The sequence below is a fragment of the Rhinoderma darwinii genome, chromosome 3 (genome assembly GCF_050947455.1).
Source record: "Rhinoderma darwinii isolate aRhiDar2 chromosome 3, aRhiDar2.hap1, whole genome shotgun sequence".
In the NCBI taxonomy this organism is placed as follows: domain Eukaryota; kingdom Metazoa; phylum Chordata; class Amphibia; order Anura; family Rhinodermatidae; genus Rhinoderma; species Rhinoderma darwinii.
The window spans coordinates 415,516,249-415,531,055 of record NC_134689.1 but is presented as its reverse complement, the minus strand read 5'-3'; the positions used below and the strand labels follow the sequence as shown (position 1 = coordinate 415,531,055).

Here is a 14,807-nt window from a genome sequence, read left to right as displayed (position 1 = left end):
TGGGAATGATTTGAGCTTTAAATCCAAAATAGGATCTTGCCTAAAAAGAAACAATATTAAAGCAAAGTCCCAATCAGATTGGGTGAAATAGTCTGATGGTTTCCTATTTATTGGCGAAACTAGTTCATTAAAAAAAGGAAAATTAGCCAAACTGACAGGATAAAGGGGTTGTTGACTTGGAGTGAGAAGGGAACAATAGGAATTATTTGAGTTTTCAAGCTCAAATAGGATCTGGTGAAAAGAGGAGGAATGGGTAAACAAAGATAAGTTAGAATTTATGGCCACAAAGAGCACTTTTATCCTATAAAGCTCAACCTTTGAAAATGCAAGACTAGTAAAAGGTTATTTCCCATACCGGGAGTCGAACCCAGGCCACCTGGGTGAAAACCAGGAATCCTAAACGCTAGACCATATGGAAGCAGTTATTAAGTACAATGAGTCATGGACTAAGAAAAAGTGGGAATAAAGAAAATTTATATATATTTTTTCATTTTGCTGCTTTGAGCTTGTCTACAAACATCTGGTGGTTGCCTCGTTAGCGCAGTAGGAAGCGTGTCAGTCTCATAATCTGAAGGTTGTGAGTTCGATCCTCACACGAGGCACTGTTCAGTGAGTTTTTGTCTTCCTCCATTCATGCAGGAAATCGGGTTTTTCTGCCGAAACTTTTTTAATATATGAGGAAAGTGTTGTTTATTTTCTTGTCATTTTTGAGTGAGTAGAAGAGATGGGAATGATTTGAGCTTTAAATCCAAAATAGTATTTTGCCTAAAAAGAAACAATATTAAAGCAAAGTCCCAATCAGATTGGGTGAAATAGTCTGATGGTTTCTTATTTATTGGCGAAACTAGTTCATTAAAAAAAGGAAAATTAGCCAAACTGACAGGATAAAGGGGTTGTTGACTTGGAGTGAGAAGGGAACAATAGGAATTATTTGAGTTTTCAAGCTCAAATAGGATCTGGTGAAAAGAGGAGGAATGGGTAAACAAAGATAAGTTAGAATTTATGGCCACAAAGAGCATTTTTATCCTATAACGCTCAACCTTTGAAAATGCAAGACTAGTAAAAGGTTATTTCCCATACTGGGAGTCGAACCCAGGCCACCTGGGTGAAAACCAGGAATCCTAACCGCTAGACCATATGGAACCAGTTATTAAGTAAAATGAGTCATGGACTAAGAAAAAGTGGGAATAAAGAAAATTTATATATATTTTTTCATTTTGCCGCTTTGAGCTTGTCTACAAACATCTGGTAGTTTCCTCGTTAGCACAGTAGGAAGTGTGTCAATCTCATAATCCGAAGGTCGTGAGTTCGATCCTCACACGAGGCACTTTTCAGTGAGTTTTTGTCTTCCTCCATTCATGCAGGAAATCGGGTTTTTCTGCCGAAACGTTTTTAATATATGAGGAAAGTGTTGTTGATTTCCTTGTCATTTTTGAGTGAGTAGAAGAGATGGGAATGATTTGAGCTTTAAATCCAAAATAGGATTTTGCCTAAAAAGAAACAATATTAAAGCAAAGTCCCAATCAGATTGGGTGAAATAGTCTGATGGTTTCTTATTTATTGGCGAAACTAGTTCATTAAAAAAAGGAAAATTAGCCAAACTGACAGGATAAAGGGGTTGTTGACTTGGAGTGAGAAGGGAACAATAGGAATTATTTGAGTTTTCAAGCTCAAATAGGATCTGGTGAAAAGAGGAGGAATGGGTAAACAAAGATAAGTTAGAATTTATGGCTACAAAGAGGAGGAATGGGTAAACAAAGATAAGTTAGAATTTATGGCCACAAAGAGCACTTTTATCCTATAACGCTCAACCTTTGAAAATGCAAGACTAGTGAAAGGTTCTTTCCCATACCAGGAATCGAACCCGGGCCACCTGGGTGAAAACCAGGAATCCTAACCGCTAGACCATATGGGAGCAGTTATTAAGTACAATGAGTCATGGCCTAAGAAAAAGTGGGAATAAAGAAAATGTATATATATTTTTTCATTTTGCCGCTTTGAGCTTGTCTACAAACATCTGGTGGTTACCTCGTTAGCGCAGTAGGAAGCGTGTCAGTCTCATAATCTGAAGGTCGTGAGTTCGATCCTCACACGAGGCACTGTTCAGTGAGTTTTTGTCTTCCTCCATTCATGCAGGAAATCTGGTTTTTCTGCCGAAACGTTTTTAATATATGAGGAAAGTGTTGTTGATTTCCTTGTCATTTTTGAGTGAGTAGAAGAGATGGGAATGATTTGAGCTTTAAATCCAAAATAGGATTTTGCCTAAAAAGAAACAATATTAAAGCAAAGTCCCAATCAGATTGGGTGAAATAGTCTGATGGTTTCTTATTTATTGGCGAAACTAGTTCATTAAAAAAAGGAAAATTAGCCAAACTGACAGGATAAAGGGGTTGTTGACTTGGAGTGAGAAGGGAACAATAGGAATTATTTGAGTTTTCAAGCTCAAATAGGATCTGGTGAAAAGAGGAGGAATGGGTAAACAAAGATAAGTTAGAATTTATGGCCACAAAGAGGAGGAATGGGTAAACAAAGATAAGTTAGAATTTATGGCCACAAAGAGCACTTTTATCCTATAACGCTCAACCTTTGAAAATGCAAGACTAGTGAAAGGTTCTTTCCCATACCAGGAGTCGAACCCGGGCCACCTGGGTGAAAACCAGGAATCCTAACCGCTAGACCATATGGGAGCAGTTATTAAGTACAATGAGTCATGGCCTAAGAAAAAGTGGGAATAAAGAAAATGTATATATATTTTTTCATTTTGCCGCTTTGAGCTTGTCTACAAACATCTGGTGGTTGCCTCGTTAGCGCAGTAGGAAGCGTGTCAGTCTCATAATCTGAAGGTCGTGAGTTCGATCCTCACACGAGGCACTGTTCAGTGAGTTTTTGTCTTCCTCCATTCATGCAGGAAATCTGGTTTTTCTGCCGAAACGTTTTTAATATATGAGGAAAGTGTTGTTGATTTCCTTGTCATTTTTGAGTGAGTAGAAGAGATGGGAATGATTTGAGCTTTAAATCCAAAATAGGATTTTGCCTAAAAAGAAATGAGTCATGGACTAAGAAAAAGTGGGAATAAAGAAAATGTATATATATTTTTTCATTTTGCTGCTTTGAGCTTGTCTACAAACATCTGGTGGTTGCCTCGTTAGCGCAGTAGGAAGCGTGTCAGTCTCATAATCTGAAGGTCGTGAGTTCGATCCTCACACGAGGCACTGTTCAGTGAGTTTTTGTCTTCCTCCATTCATGCAGGAAATCGGGTTTTTCTGCCGAAACTTTTTTAATATATGAGGAAAGTGTTGTTTATTTCCTTGTCATTTTTGAGTGAGTAGAAGAGATGGGAATGATTTGAGCTTTAAATCCAAAATAGTATTTTGCCTAAAAAGAAACAATATTAAAGCAAAGTCCCAATCAGATTGGGTGAAATAGTCTGATGGTTTCTTATTTATTGGCGAAACTAGTTCATTAAAAAAAGGAAAATTAGCCAAACTGACAGGATAAAGGGGTTGTTGACTTGGAGTGAGAAGGGAACAATAGGAATTATTTGAGTTTTCAAGCTCAAATAGGATCTGGTGAAAAGAGGAGGAATGGGTAAACAAAGATAAGTTAGAATTTATGGCCACAAAGAGCACTTTTATCCTATAACGCTCAACCTTTGAAAATGCAAGACTAGTAAAAGGTTATTTCCCATACTGGGAGTCGAACCCAGGCCACCTGGGTGAAAACCAGGAATCCTAACCGCTAGACCATATGGGAGCAGTTATTAAGTACAATGAGTCATGGCCTAAGAAAAAGTGGGAATAAAGAAAATGTATATATATTTTTTCATTTTGCCGCTTTGAGCTTGTCTACAAACATCTGGTGGTTGCCTCGTTAGCGCAGTAGGAAGCGTGTCAGTCTCATAATCTGAAGGTCGTGAGTTCGATCCTCACACGAGGCACTGTTCAGTGAGTTTTTGTCTTCCTCCATTCATGCAGGAAATCTGGTTTTTCTGCCGAAACGTTTTTAATATATGAGGAAAGTGTTGTTGATTTCCTTGTCATTTTTGAGTGAGTAGAAGAGATGGGAATGATTTGAGCTTTAAATCCAAAATAGGATTTTGCCTAAAAAGAAATGAGTCATGGACTAAGAAAAAGTGGGAATAAAGAAAATGTATATATATTTTTTCATTTTGCTGCTTTGAGCTTGTCTACAAACATCTGGTGGTTGCCTCGTTAGCGCAGTAGGAAGCGTGTCAGTCTCATAATCTGAAGGTCGTGAGTTCGATCCTCACACGAGGCACTGTTCAGTGAGTTTTTGTCTTCCTCCATTCATGCAGGAAATCTGGTTTTTCTGCCGAAACGTTTTTAATATATGAGGAAAGTGTTGTTGATTTCCTTGTCATTTTTGAGTGAGTAGAAGAGATGGGAATGATTTGAGCTTTAAATCCAAAATAGGATTTTGCCTAAAAAGAAACAATATTAAAGCAAAGTCCCAATCAGATTGGGTGAAATAGTCTGATGGTTTCTTATTTATTGGCGAAACTAGTTCATTAAAAAAAGGAAAATTAGCCAAACTGACAGGATAAAGGGGTTGTTGACTTGGAGTGAGAAGGGAACAATAGGAATTATTTGAGTTTTCAAGCTCAAATAGGATCTGGTGAAAAGAGGAGGAATGGGTAAACAAAGATAAGTTAGAATTTATGGCCACAAAGAGGAGGAATGGGTAAACAAAGATAAGTTAGAATTTATGGCCACAAAGAGCACTTTTATCCTATAACGCTCAACCTTTGAAAATGCAAGACTAGTGAAAGGTTCTTTCCCATACCAGGAGTCGAACCCGGGCCACCTGGGTGAAAACCAGGAATCCTAACCGCTAGACCATATGGGAGCAGTTATTAAGTACAATGAGTCATGGCCTAAGAAAAAGTGGGAATAAAGAAAATGTATATATATTTTTTCATTTTGCCGCTTTGAGCTTGTCTACAAACATCTGGTGGTTGCCTCGTTAGCGCAGTAGGAAGCGTGTCAGTCTCATAATCTGAAGGTCGTGAGTTCGATCCTCACACGAGGCACTGTTCAGTGAGTTTTTGTCTTCCTCCATTCATGCAGGAAATCTGGTTTTTCTGCCGAAACGTTTTTAATATATGAGGAAAGTGTTGTTGATTTCCTTGTCATTTTTGAGTGAGTAGAAGAGATGGGAATGATTTGAGCTTTAAATCCAAAATAGGATTTTGCCTAAAAAGAAATGAGTCATGGACTAAGAAAAAGTGGGAATAAAGAAAATGTATATATATTTTTTCATTTTGCTGCTTTGAGCTTGTCTACAAACATCTGGTGGTTGCCTCGTTAGCGCAGTAGGAAGCGTGTCAGTCTCATAATCTGAAGGTCGTGAGTTCGATCCTCACACGAGGCACTGTTCAGTGAGTTTTTGTCTTCCTCCATTCATGCAGGAAATCGGGTTTTTCTGCCGAAACTTTTTTAATATATGAGGAAAGTGTTGTTTATTTCCTTGTCATTTTTGAGTGAGTAGAAGAGATGGGAATGATTTGAGCTTTAAATCCAAAATAGTATTTTGCCTAAAAAGAAACAATATTAAAGCAAAGTCCCAATCAGATTGGGTGAAATAGTCTGATGGTTTCTTATTTATTGGCGAAACTAGTTCATTAAAAAAAGGAAAATTAGCCAAACTGACAGGATAAAGGGGTTGTTGACTTGGAGTGAGAAGGGAACAATAGGAATTATTTGAGTTTTCAAGCTCAAATAGGATCTGGTGAAAAGAGGAGGAATGGGTAAACAAAGATAAGTTAGAATTTATGGCCACAAAGAGCACTTTTATCCTATAACGCTCAACCTTTGAAAATGCAAGACTAGTAAAAGGTTATTTCCCATACTGGGAGTCGAACCCAGGCCACCTGGGTGAAAACCAGGAATCCTAACCGCTAGACCATATGGAAACAGTTATTAAGTAAAATGAGTCATGGACTAAGAAAAAGTGGGAATAAAGAAAATTTATATATATTTTTTCATTTTGCCGCTTTGAGCTTGTCTACAAACATCTGGTGGTTTCCTCGTTAGCACAGTAGGAAGCGTGTCAATCTCATAATCCGAAGGTCGTGAGTTCGATCCTCACACGAGGCACTTTTCAGTGTGTTTTTGTCTTCCTCCATTCATGCAGGAAATCGGGTTTTTCTGCCGAAACGTTTTTAATATATGAGGAAAGTGTTGTTGATTTCCTTGTCATTTTTGAGTGAGTAGAAGAGATGGGAATGATTTGAGCTTTAAATCCAAAATAGGATTTTGCCTAAAAAGAAACAATATTAAAGCAAAGTCCCAATCAGATTGGGTGAAATAGTCTGATGGTTTCTTATTTATTGGCGAAACTAGTTCATTAAAAAAAGGAAAATTAGCCAAACTGACAGGATAAAGGGGTTGTTGACTTGGAGTGAGAAGGGAACAATAGGAATTATTTGAGTTTTCAAGCTCAAATAGGATCTGGTGGAAAGAGGAGGAATGGGTAAACAAAGATAAGTTAGAATTTATGGCCACAAAGAGGAGGAATGGGTAAACAAAGATAAGTTAGAATTTATGGCCACAAAGAGCACTTTTATCCTATAACGCTCAACCTTTGAAAATGCAAGACTAGTAAAAGGTTATTTCCCATACTGGGAGTCAAACCCAGGCCACCTGGGTGAAAACCAGGAATCCTAACCGCTAGACCATATGGAAACAGTTATTAAGTAAAATGAGTCATGGACTAAGAAAAAGTGGATATAAAGAAAATTTATATATATTTTTTCATTTTGCCGCTTTGAGCTTGTCTACAAACATCTGGTGGTTGCCTCGTTAGCGCAGTAGGAAGCGTGTCAGTCTCATAATCCGAAGGTCGTGAGTTCGATCCTCACACGAGGCACTTTTCAGTGAGTTTTTGTCTTCCTCCATTCATGCAGGAAATCGGGTTTTTCTGCCGAAACGTTTTTAATATATGAGGAAAGTGTTGTTGATTTCCTTGTCATTTTTGAGTGAGTAGAAGAGATGGGAATGATTTGAGCTTTAAATCCAAAATAGTATTTTGCCTAAAAAGAAACAATATTAAAGCAAAGTCCCAATCAGATTGGGTGAAATAGTCTGATGGTTTCTTATTTATTGGCGAAACTAGTTCATTAAAAAAAGGAAAATTAGCCAAACTGACAGGATAAAGGGGTTGTTGACTTGGAGTGAGAAGGGAACAATAGGAATTATTTGAGTTTTCAAGCTCAAATAGGATCTGGTGAAAAGAGGAGGAATGGGTAAACAAAGATAAGTTAGAATTTATGGCCACAAAGAGCACTTTTATCCTATAACGCTCAACCTTTGAAAATGCAAGACTAGTAAAAGGTTATTTCCCATACTGGGAGTCAAACCCAGGCCACCTGGGTGAAAACCAGAAATCCTAACCGCTAGACCATATGGAAACAGTTATTAAGTAAAATGAGTCATGGACTAAGAAAAAGTGGGAATAAAGAAAATTTATATATATTTTTTCATTTTGCCGCTTTGAGCTTGTCTACAAACATCTGGTGGTTGCCTCGTTAGCGCAGTAGGAAGCGTGTCAGTCTCATAATCCGAAGGTCGTGAGTTCGATCCTCACACGAGGCACTTTTCAGTGAGTTTTTGTCTTCCTCCATTCATGCAGGAAATCGGGTTTTTCTGCCGAAACGTTTTTAATATATGAGGAAAGTGTTGTTGATTTCCTTGTCATTTTTGAGTGAGTAGAAGAGATGGGAATGATTTGAGCTTTAAATCCAAAATAGTATTTTGCCTAAAAAGAAACAATATTAAAGCAAAGTCCCAATCAGATTGGGTGAAATAGTCTGATGGTTTCTTATTTATTGGCGAAACTAGTTCATTAAAAAAAGGAAAATTAGCCAAACTGACAGGATAAAGGGGTTGTTGACTTGGAGTGAGAAGGGAACAATAGGAATTATTTGAGTTTCAAGCTCAAATAGGATCTGGTGAAAAGAGGAGGAATGGGTAAACAAAGATAAGTTAGAATTTATGGCCACAAAGAGCACTTTTATCCTATAACGCTCAACCTTTGAAAGTGCTAGTGAAAGGTTCTTTCCCATAACAGGAGTCGAACCCGGGCCACCTGGGTGAAAACCAGGAATCCTAACCGCTAGACCATATGGGAGCAGTTATTAAGTACAATGAGTCATGGCCTAAGAAAAAGTGGGAATAAAGAAAATGTATATATATTTTTTCATTTTGCCGCTTTGAGCTTGTCTACAAACATCTGGTGGTTGCCTCGTTAGCGCAGTAGGAAGCGTGTCAGTCTCATAATCTGAAGGTCGTGAGTTTGATCCACACACGAGGCACTGTTCAGTGAGTTTTTGTCTTCCTCCATTCATGCAGGAAATCGGGTTTTTCTGCCGAAACGTTTTTAATATATGAGGAAAGTGTTGTTGATTTCCTTGTCATTTTTGAGTGAGTAGAAGAGATGGGAATGATTTGAGCTTTAAATCCAAAAAAGGATTTTGCCTAAAAAGAAACAATATTAAAGCAAAGTCCCAATCAGATTGGGTGAAATAGTCTGATGGTTTCTTATTTATTGGTGAAACTAGTTCATTAAAAAAAGGAAAATTAGCCAAACTGACAGGATAAAGGGGTTGTTGACTTGGAGTGAGAAGGGAACAATAGGAATTATTTGAGTTTTCAAGCTCAAATAGGATCTGGTGAAAAGAGGAGGAATGGGTAAACAAAGATAAGTTAGAATTTATGGCCACAAAGAGCACTTTTATCCTATAACGCTCAACCTTTGAAAATGCAAGACTAGTAAAAGGTTATTTCCCATACCGGGAGTCGAACCCAGGCCACCTGGGTGAAAACCAGCAATCCTAACCGCTAGACCGTATGGAAGCAGTTATTAAGTAAAATGAGTCATGGACTAAGAAAAAGTGGGAATAAAGAAAATTTATATATATTTTTTCATTTTGCCGCTTTGAGCTTGTCTACAAACATCTGGTGGTTGCCTCGTTAGCGCAGTAGGAAGCGTGTCAGTCTCATAATCCGAAGGTCGTGAGTTTGATCCTCACACGAGGCACTGTTCAGTGAGTTTTTGTCTTCCTCCATTCATGCAGGAAATCGGGTTTTTCTGCCGAAACGTTTTTAATATATGAGGAAAGTGTTGTTGATTTCCTTGTCATTTTTGAGTGAGTAGAAGAGATGGGAATGATTTGAGCTTTAAATCCAAAATAGGATTTTGCCTAAAAAGAAACAATATTAAAGCAAAGTCCCAATCAGATTGGGTGAAATAGTCTGATGGTTTCTTATTTATTGGCGAAACTAGTTCATTAAAAAAAGGAAAATTAGCCAAACTGACAGGATAAAGGGGTTGTTGACTTGGAGTGAGAAGGGAACAATAGGAATTATTTGAGTTTCAAGCTCAAATAGGATCTGGTGAAAAGAGGAGGAATGGGTAAACAAAGATAAGTTAGAATTTATGGCCACAAAGAGCACTTTTATCCTATAACGCTCAACCTTTGAAAATGCAAGACTAGTAAAAGGTTATTTCCCATACCGGGAGTCGAACCCAGGCCACCTGGGTGAAAACCAGCAATCCTAACCGCTAGACCGTATGGAAGCAGTTATTAAGTAAAATGAGTCATGGACTAAGAAAAAGTGGGAATAAAGAAAATTTATATATATTTTTTCATTTTGCCGCTTTGAGCTTGTCTACAAACATCTGGTGGTTGCCTCGTTAGCGCAGTAGGAAGCGTGTCAGTCTCATAATCCGAAGGTCGTGAGTTTGATCCTCACACGAGGCACTGTTCAGTGAGTTTTTGTCTTCCTCCATTCATGCAGGAAATCGGGTTTTTCTGCCGAAACGTTTTTAATATATGAGGAAAGTGTTGTTGATTTCCTTGTCATTTTTGAGTGAGTAGAAGAGATGGGAATGATTTGAGCTTTAAATCCAAAATAGGATTTTGCCTAAAAAGAAACAATATTAAAGCAAAGTCCCAATCAGATTGGGTGAAATAGTCTGATGGTTTCTTATTTATTGGCGAAACTAGTTCATTAAAAAAAGGAAAATTAGCCAAACTGACAGGATAAAGGGGTTGTTGACTTGGAGTGAGAAGGGAACAATAGGAATTATTTGAGTTTCAAGCTCAAATAGGATCTGGTGAAAAGAGGAGGAATGGGTAAACAAAGATAAGTTAGAATTTATGGCCACAAAGAGCACTTTTATCCTATAACGCTCAACCTTTGAAAATGCAAGACTAGTAAAAGGTTATTTCCCATACCGGGAGTCGAACACAGGCCACCTGGGTGAAAACCAGGAATCCTAACCGCTAGACCATATGGGAGCAGTTATTAAGTACAATGAGTCATGGACTAAGAAAAAGTGGGAATAAAGAAAATTTATATATATTTTTTCATTTTGCCGCTTTGAGCTTGTCTACAAACATCTGGCGGTTGCCTCGTTAGCGCAGTAGGCAGCGTGTCAGTCTCATAATCTGAAGGTCGTGAGTTCGATCCTCACACGAGGCACTGTTCAGTGAGTTTTTGTCTTCCTCCATTCATGCAGGAAATCGGGTTTTTCTGCCGAAACGTTTTTAATATATGAGGAAAGTGTTGTTGATTTCCTTGTCATTTTTGAGTGAGTAGAAGAGATGGGAATGATTTGAGCTTTAAATCCAAAATAGGATTTTGCCTAAAAAGAAACAATATTAAAGCAAAGTCCCAATCAGATTGGGTGAAATAGTCTGATGGTTTCTTATTTATTGGCGAAACTAGTTCATTAAAAAAAGGAAAATTAGCCAAACTGACAGGATAAAGGAGTTGTTGACTTGGAGTGAGAAGGGAACAATAGGAATTATTTGAGTTTCAAGCTCAAATAGGATCTGGTGAAAAGAGGAGGAATGGGTAAACAAAGATAAGTTAGAATTTATGGCCACAAAGAGCACTTTTATCCTATAACGCTCAACCTTTGAAAATGCAAGACTAGTAAAAGGTTATTTCCCATACTGGGAGTCGAACCCAGGCAACCTGGGTGAAAACCAGGAATCCTAACCGCTAGACCATATGGAAACAGTTATTAAGTAAAATGAGTCATGGACTAAGAAAAAGTGGGAATAAAGAAAATTTATATATATTTTTTCATTTTGCCGCTTTGAGCTTGTCTACAAACATCTGGTGGTTGCCTTGTTAGCACAGTAGGAAGCGTGTCAGTCTCATAATCCGAAGGTCGTGAGTTCGATCCTCACACGAGGCACTTTTCAGTGAGTTTTTGTCTTCCTCCATTCATGCAGGAAATCGGGTTTTTCTGCCGAAACGTTTTTAATATATGAGGAAAGTGTTGTTGATTTCCTTGTCATTTTTGAGTGAGTAGAAGAGATGGGAATGATTTGAGCTTTAAATCCAAAATAGGATTTTGCCTAAAAAGAAACAATATTAAAGCAAAGTCCCAATCAGATTGGGTGAAATAGTCTGATGGTTTCTTATTTATTGGCGAAACTAGTTCATTAAAAAAAGGAAAATTAGCCAAACTGACAGGATAAAGGGGTTGTTGACTTGGAGTGAGAAGGGAACAATAGGAATTATTTGAGTTTCAAGCTCAAATAGGATCTGGTGAAAAGAGGAAGAATTTGTAAACAAAGATAAGTTAGAATTTATGGCCACAAAGAGCACTTTTATCCTATAACGCTCAACCTTTGAAAGTGCAAGACTAGTGAAAGGTTCTTTCCCATACCAGGAGTCGAACCCGGGCCACCTGGGTGAAAACCAGAAATCCTAACCGCTAGACCATATGGGAGCAGTTATTAAGTATAATGAGTCATGGCCTACGAAAAAGTGGGAATAAAGAAAATGTATATATATTTTTTCATTTTGCCGCTTTGAGCTTGTCTACAAACATCTGGTGGTTGCCTCGTTAGCGCAGTAGGAAGCGTGTCAGTCACATAATCTGAAGGTTGCGAGTTCGATCCTCACACGAGGCACTGTTCAGTGAGTTTTTGTCTTCCTCCATTCATGCAGGAAATCTGGTTTTTCTGCCGAAACGTTTTTAATATATGAGGAAAGTGTTGTTGATTTCCTTGTCATTTTTGAGTGAGTAGAAGAGATGGGAATGATTTGAGCTTTAAATCCAAAATAGGATCTTGCCTAAAAAGAAACAATATTAAAGCAAAGTCCCAATCAGATTGGGTGAAATAGTCTGATGGTTTCCTATTTATTGGCGAAACTAGTTCATTAAAAAAAGGAAAATTAGCCAAACTGACAGGATAAAGGGGTTGTTGACTTGGAGTGAGAAGGGAACAATAGGAATTATTTGAGTTTTCAAGCTCAAATAGGATCTGGTGAAAAGAGGAGGAATGGGTAAACAAAGATAAGTTAGAATTTATGGCCACAAAGAGCACTTTTATCCTATAACGCTCAACCTTTGAAAATGCAAGACTAGTAAAAGGTTATTTCCCATACCGGGAGTCGAACCCAGGCCACCTGGGTGAAAACCAGGAATCCTAACCGCTAGACCATATGGAAGCAGTTATCAAGTACAATGAGTCATGGACTAAGAAAAAGTGGGAATAAAGAAAATTTATATATATTTTTTCATTTTGCCGCTTTGAGCTTGTCTACAAACATCTGGTGGTTGCCTCGTTAGCGCAGTAGGAAGCGTGTCTGTCTCATAATCTGAAGGTCGTGAGTTCGATCCTCACACGAGGCACTGTTCAGTGAGTTTTTGTCTTCCTCCATTCATGCAGGAAATCGGGTTTTTCTGCCGAAACGTTTTTAATATATGAGGAAAGTGTTGTTTATTTCCTTGTCATTTTTGAGTGAGTAGAAGAGATGGGAATGATTTGAGCTTTAAATCCAAAAAAGGATTTTGCCTAAAAAGAAACAATATTAAAGCAAAGTCCCAATCAGATTGGGTGAAATAGTCTGATGGTTTCTTATTTATTGGTGAAACTAGTTCATTAAAAAAAGGAAAATTAGCCAAACTGACAGGATAAAGGGGTTGTTGACTTGGAGTGAGAAGGGAACAATAGGAATTATTTGAGTTTTCAAGCTCAAATAGGATCTGGTGAAAAGAGGAGGAATGGGTAAACAAAGATAAGTTAGAATTTATGGCCACAAAGAGCACTTTTATCCTATAACGCTCAACCTTTGAAAATGCAAGACTAGTAAAAGGTTATTTCCCATACTGGGAGTCGAACCCAGGCCACCTGGGTGAAAACCAGGAATCCTAACCGCTAGACCATATGGAAACAGTTATTAAGTATAATGAGTCATGGCCTAAGAAAAAGTGGGAATAAAGAAAATGTATATATATTTTTTCATTTTGCCGCTTTGAGCTTGTCTACAAACATCTGGTGGTTGCCTCGTTAGCGCATTAGGAAGCGTGTCAGTCTCATAATCTGAAGGTTGTGAGTTCGATCCTCACACGAGGCACTGTTCAGTGAGTTTTTGTCTTCCTCCATTCATGCAGGAAATCTGGTTTTTCTGCCGAAACGTTTTTAATATATGAGGAAAGTGTTGTTGATTTCCTTGTCATTTTTGAGTGAGTAGAAGAGATGGGAATGATTTGAGCTTTAAATCCAAAATAGGATCTTGCCTAAAAAGAAACAATATTAAAGCAAAGTCCCAATCAGATTGGGTGAAATAGTCTGATGGTTTCCTATTTATTGGCGAAACTAGTTCATTAAAAAAAGGAAAATTAGCCAAACTGACAGGATAAAGGGGTTGTTGACTTGGAGTGAGAAGGGAACAATAGGAATTATTTGAGTTTTCAAGCTCAAATAGGATCTGGTGAAAAGAGGAGGAATGGGTAAACAAAGATAAGTTAGAATTTATGGCCACAAAGAGCACTTTTATCCTATAACGCTCAACCTTTGAAAATGCAAGACTAGTAAAAGGTTCTTCCCCATACCAGGAGCCGAACCCAGGCCACCTGGGTGAAAACCAGGAATCCGAACCGCTAGACCATATGGAAGCAGTTATTAAGTAAATGAGTTATGGACTAAGAAAAAGTGGGAATAAAGAAAATGTATATATATTTTTTCGATCCTCACACGAGGCACTGTTCAGTGAGTTTTTGTCTTCCTCCATTCATGCAGGAAATTGGGTTTTTCTGCCGAAACGTTTTTAATATATGAGGAAAGTGTTGTTGATTTCCTTGTCATTTTTGAGTGAGTAGAAGAGATGGGAATGATTTGAGCTTTAAATCCAAAATAGGATCTTGCCTAAAAAGAAACAATATTAAAACACAGAAAAAGGCCATACTTGCAAATGGACACAGCCAGGTCAGAAAATGCTGATGAAGGAGTGAGCAGGTGCTTTAAATAATAATAGCCACTCCCACTGGTCTTGAGGGGAGTGGTGTGTGGTGCATGGGATGTGTAGTAAGAAATAATAAATGAATAGTGTGTGTGTGCAAGTGTAATACTATGAGTGAAATATAGGGGGCAGTAATGAGTAAAGTGCCTCAATAGAAATAAAATGGATAATGGGGTGCAAGTGTGTGAAACATGGAGGGATAGTGTGTACGTCATGAGGCACAACGTGTATAGCCAGGTAGAAGCCTATTTGTGACGCCTTGATAGTTCATAGAGCGGGCTACCCTGCTTGCTATGCCAAACAACAACACACCATGCTCTCCCAGCATCAAAGACCCAGCTGTGTCCAAGAGAAGCGAATATATGTAGTAATGAAAAATACCTGGGGTATTAGTAATCATTTTGGCCAAAAGGACGCAAGCTCGCAATCCACGACAAGGATCCCCAGACTTGCGAGTCCCTAACTCCTTAAATGGAACAGAACGTTCCTGATGTACAAACAGAACCGATAAAAACAAGG

At 38.1% G+C, this 14,807-nt stretch overlaps 17 non-coding genes across 17 annotated transcripts; 8 read left to right on the top strand and 9 right to left on the bottom strand.

Moving 5' to 3' along the window:
• Positions 1–529: 529 nt before the first annotated feature.
• On the top strand, positions 530–602 carry TRNAM-CAU (transfer RNA methionine (anticodon CAU)). Its single transcript has one exon. It is a non-coding gene; the product is annotated as a tRNA-Met (tRNA).
• A 469-nt stretch (positions 603–1,071) lies between these two features.
• Positions 1,072–1,143, bottom strand: TRNAE-UUC (transfer RNA glutamic acid (anticodon UUC)). The gene has a single exon. It is a non-coding gene; the product is annotated as a tRNA-Glu (tRNA).
• Positions 1,144–1,843: 700 nt separating this feature from the next.
• TRNAE-UUC (transfer RNA glutamic acid (anticodon UUC)) lies at positions 1,844–1,915 on the bottom strand. Its single transcript has one exon. It is a non-coding gene; the product is annotated as a tRNA-Glu (tRNA).
• A 700-nt stretch (positions 1,916–2,615) lies between these two features.
• TRNAE-UUC (transfer RNA glutamic acid (anticodon UUC)) lies at positions 2,616–2,687 on the bottom strand. The gene has a single exon. It is a non-coding gene; the product is annotated as a tRNA-Glu (tRNA).
• A 111-nt stretch (positions 2,688–2,798) lies between these two features.
• TRNAM-CAU (transfer RNA methionine (anticodon CAU)) lies at positions 2,799–2,871 on the top strand. Its single transcript has one exon. It is a non-coding gene; the product is annotated as a tRNA-Met (tRNA).
• A 268-nt stretch (positions 2,872–3,139) lies between these two features.
• TRNAM-CAU (transfer RNA methionine (anticodon CAU)) lies at positions 3,140–3,212 on the top strand. The gene has a single exon. It is a non-coding gene; the product is annotated as a tRNA-Met (tRNA).
• Positions 3,213–3,681: 469 nt separating this feature from the next.
• On the bottom strand, positions 3,682–3,753 carry TRNAE-UUC (transfer RNA glutamic acid (anticodon UUC)). The gene has a single exon. It is a non-coding gene; the product is annotated as a tRNA-Glu (tRNA).
• A 111-nt stretch (positions 3,754–3,864) lies between these two features.
• Positions 3,865–3,937, top strand: TRNAM-CAU (transfer RNA methionine (anticodon CAU)). The gene has a single exon. It is a non-coding gene; the product is annotated as a tRNA-Met (tRNA).
• A 268-nt stretch (positions 3,938–4,205) lies between these two features.
• On the top strand, positions 4,206–4,278 carry TRNAM-CAU (transfer RNA methionine (anticodon CAU)). The gene has a single exon. It is a non-coding gene; the product is annotated as a tRNA-Met (tRNA).
• Positions 4,279–4,794: 516 nt separating this feature from the next.
• Positions 4,795–4,866, bottom strand: TRNAE-UUC (transfer RNA glutamic acid (anticodon UUC)). The gene has a single exon. It is a non-coding gene; the product is annotated as a tRNA-Glu (tRNA).
• A 111-nt stretch (positions 4,867–4,977) lies between these two features.
• Positions 4,978–5,050, top strand: TRNAM-CAU (transfer RNA methionine (anticodon CAU)). The gene has a single exon. It is a non-coding gene; the product is annotated as a tRNA-Met (tRNA).
• A 268-nt stretch (positions 5,051–5,318) lies between these two features.
• Positions 5,319–5,391, top strand: TRNAM-CAU (transfer RNA methionine (anticodon CAU)). The gene has a single exon. It is a non-coding gene; the product is annotated as a tRNA-Met (tRNA).
• A 469-nt stretch (positions 5,392–5,860) lies between these two features.
• On the bottom strand, positions 5,861–5,932 carry TRNAE-UUC (transfer RNA glutamic acid (anticodon UUC)). Its single transcript has one exon. It is a non-coding gene; the product is annotated as a tRNA-Glu (tRNA).
• A 4,500-nt stretch (positions 5,933–10,432) lies between these two features.
• On the top strand, positions 10,433–10,505 carry TRNAM-CAU (transfer RNA methionine (anticodon CAU)). Its single transcript has one exon. It is a non-coding gene; the product is annotated as a tRNA-Met (tRNA).
• A 1,192-nt stretch (positions 10,506–11,697) lies between these two features.
• On the bottom strand, positions 11,698–11,769 carry TRNAE-UUC (transfer RNA glutamic acid (anticodon UUC)). Its single transcript has one exon. It is a non-coding gene; the product is annotated as a tRNA-Glu (tRNA).
• Positions 11,770–12,422: 653 nt separating this feature from the next.
• On the bottom strand, positions 12,423–12,494 carry TRNAE-UUC (transfer RNA glutamic acid (anticodon UUC)). The gene has a single exon. It is a non-coding gene; the product is annotated as a tRNA-Glu (tRNA).
• Positions 12,495–13,147: 653 nt separating this feature from the next.
• Positions 13,148–13,219, bottom strand: TRNAE-UUC (transfer RNA glutamic acid (anticodon UUC)). The gene has a single exon. It is a non-coding gene; the product is annotated as a tRNA-Glu (tRNA).
• Positions 13,220–14,807: the final 1,588 nt, after the last annotated feature.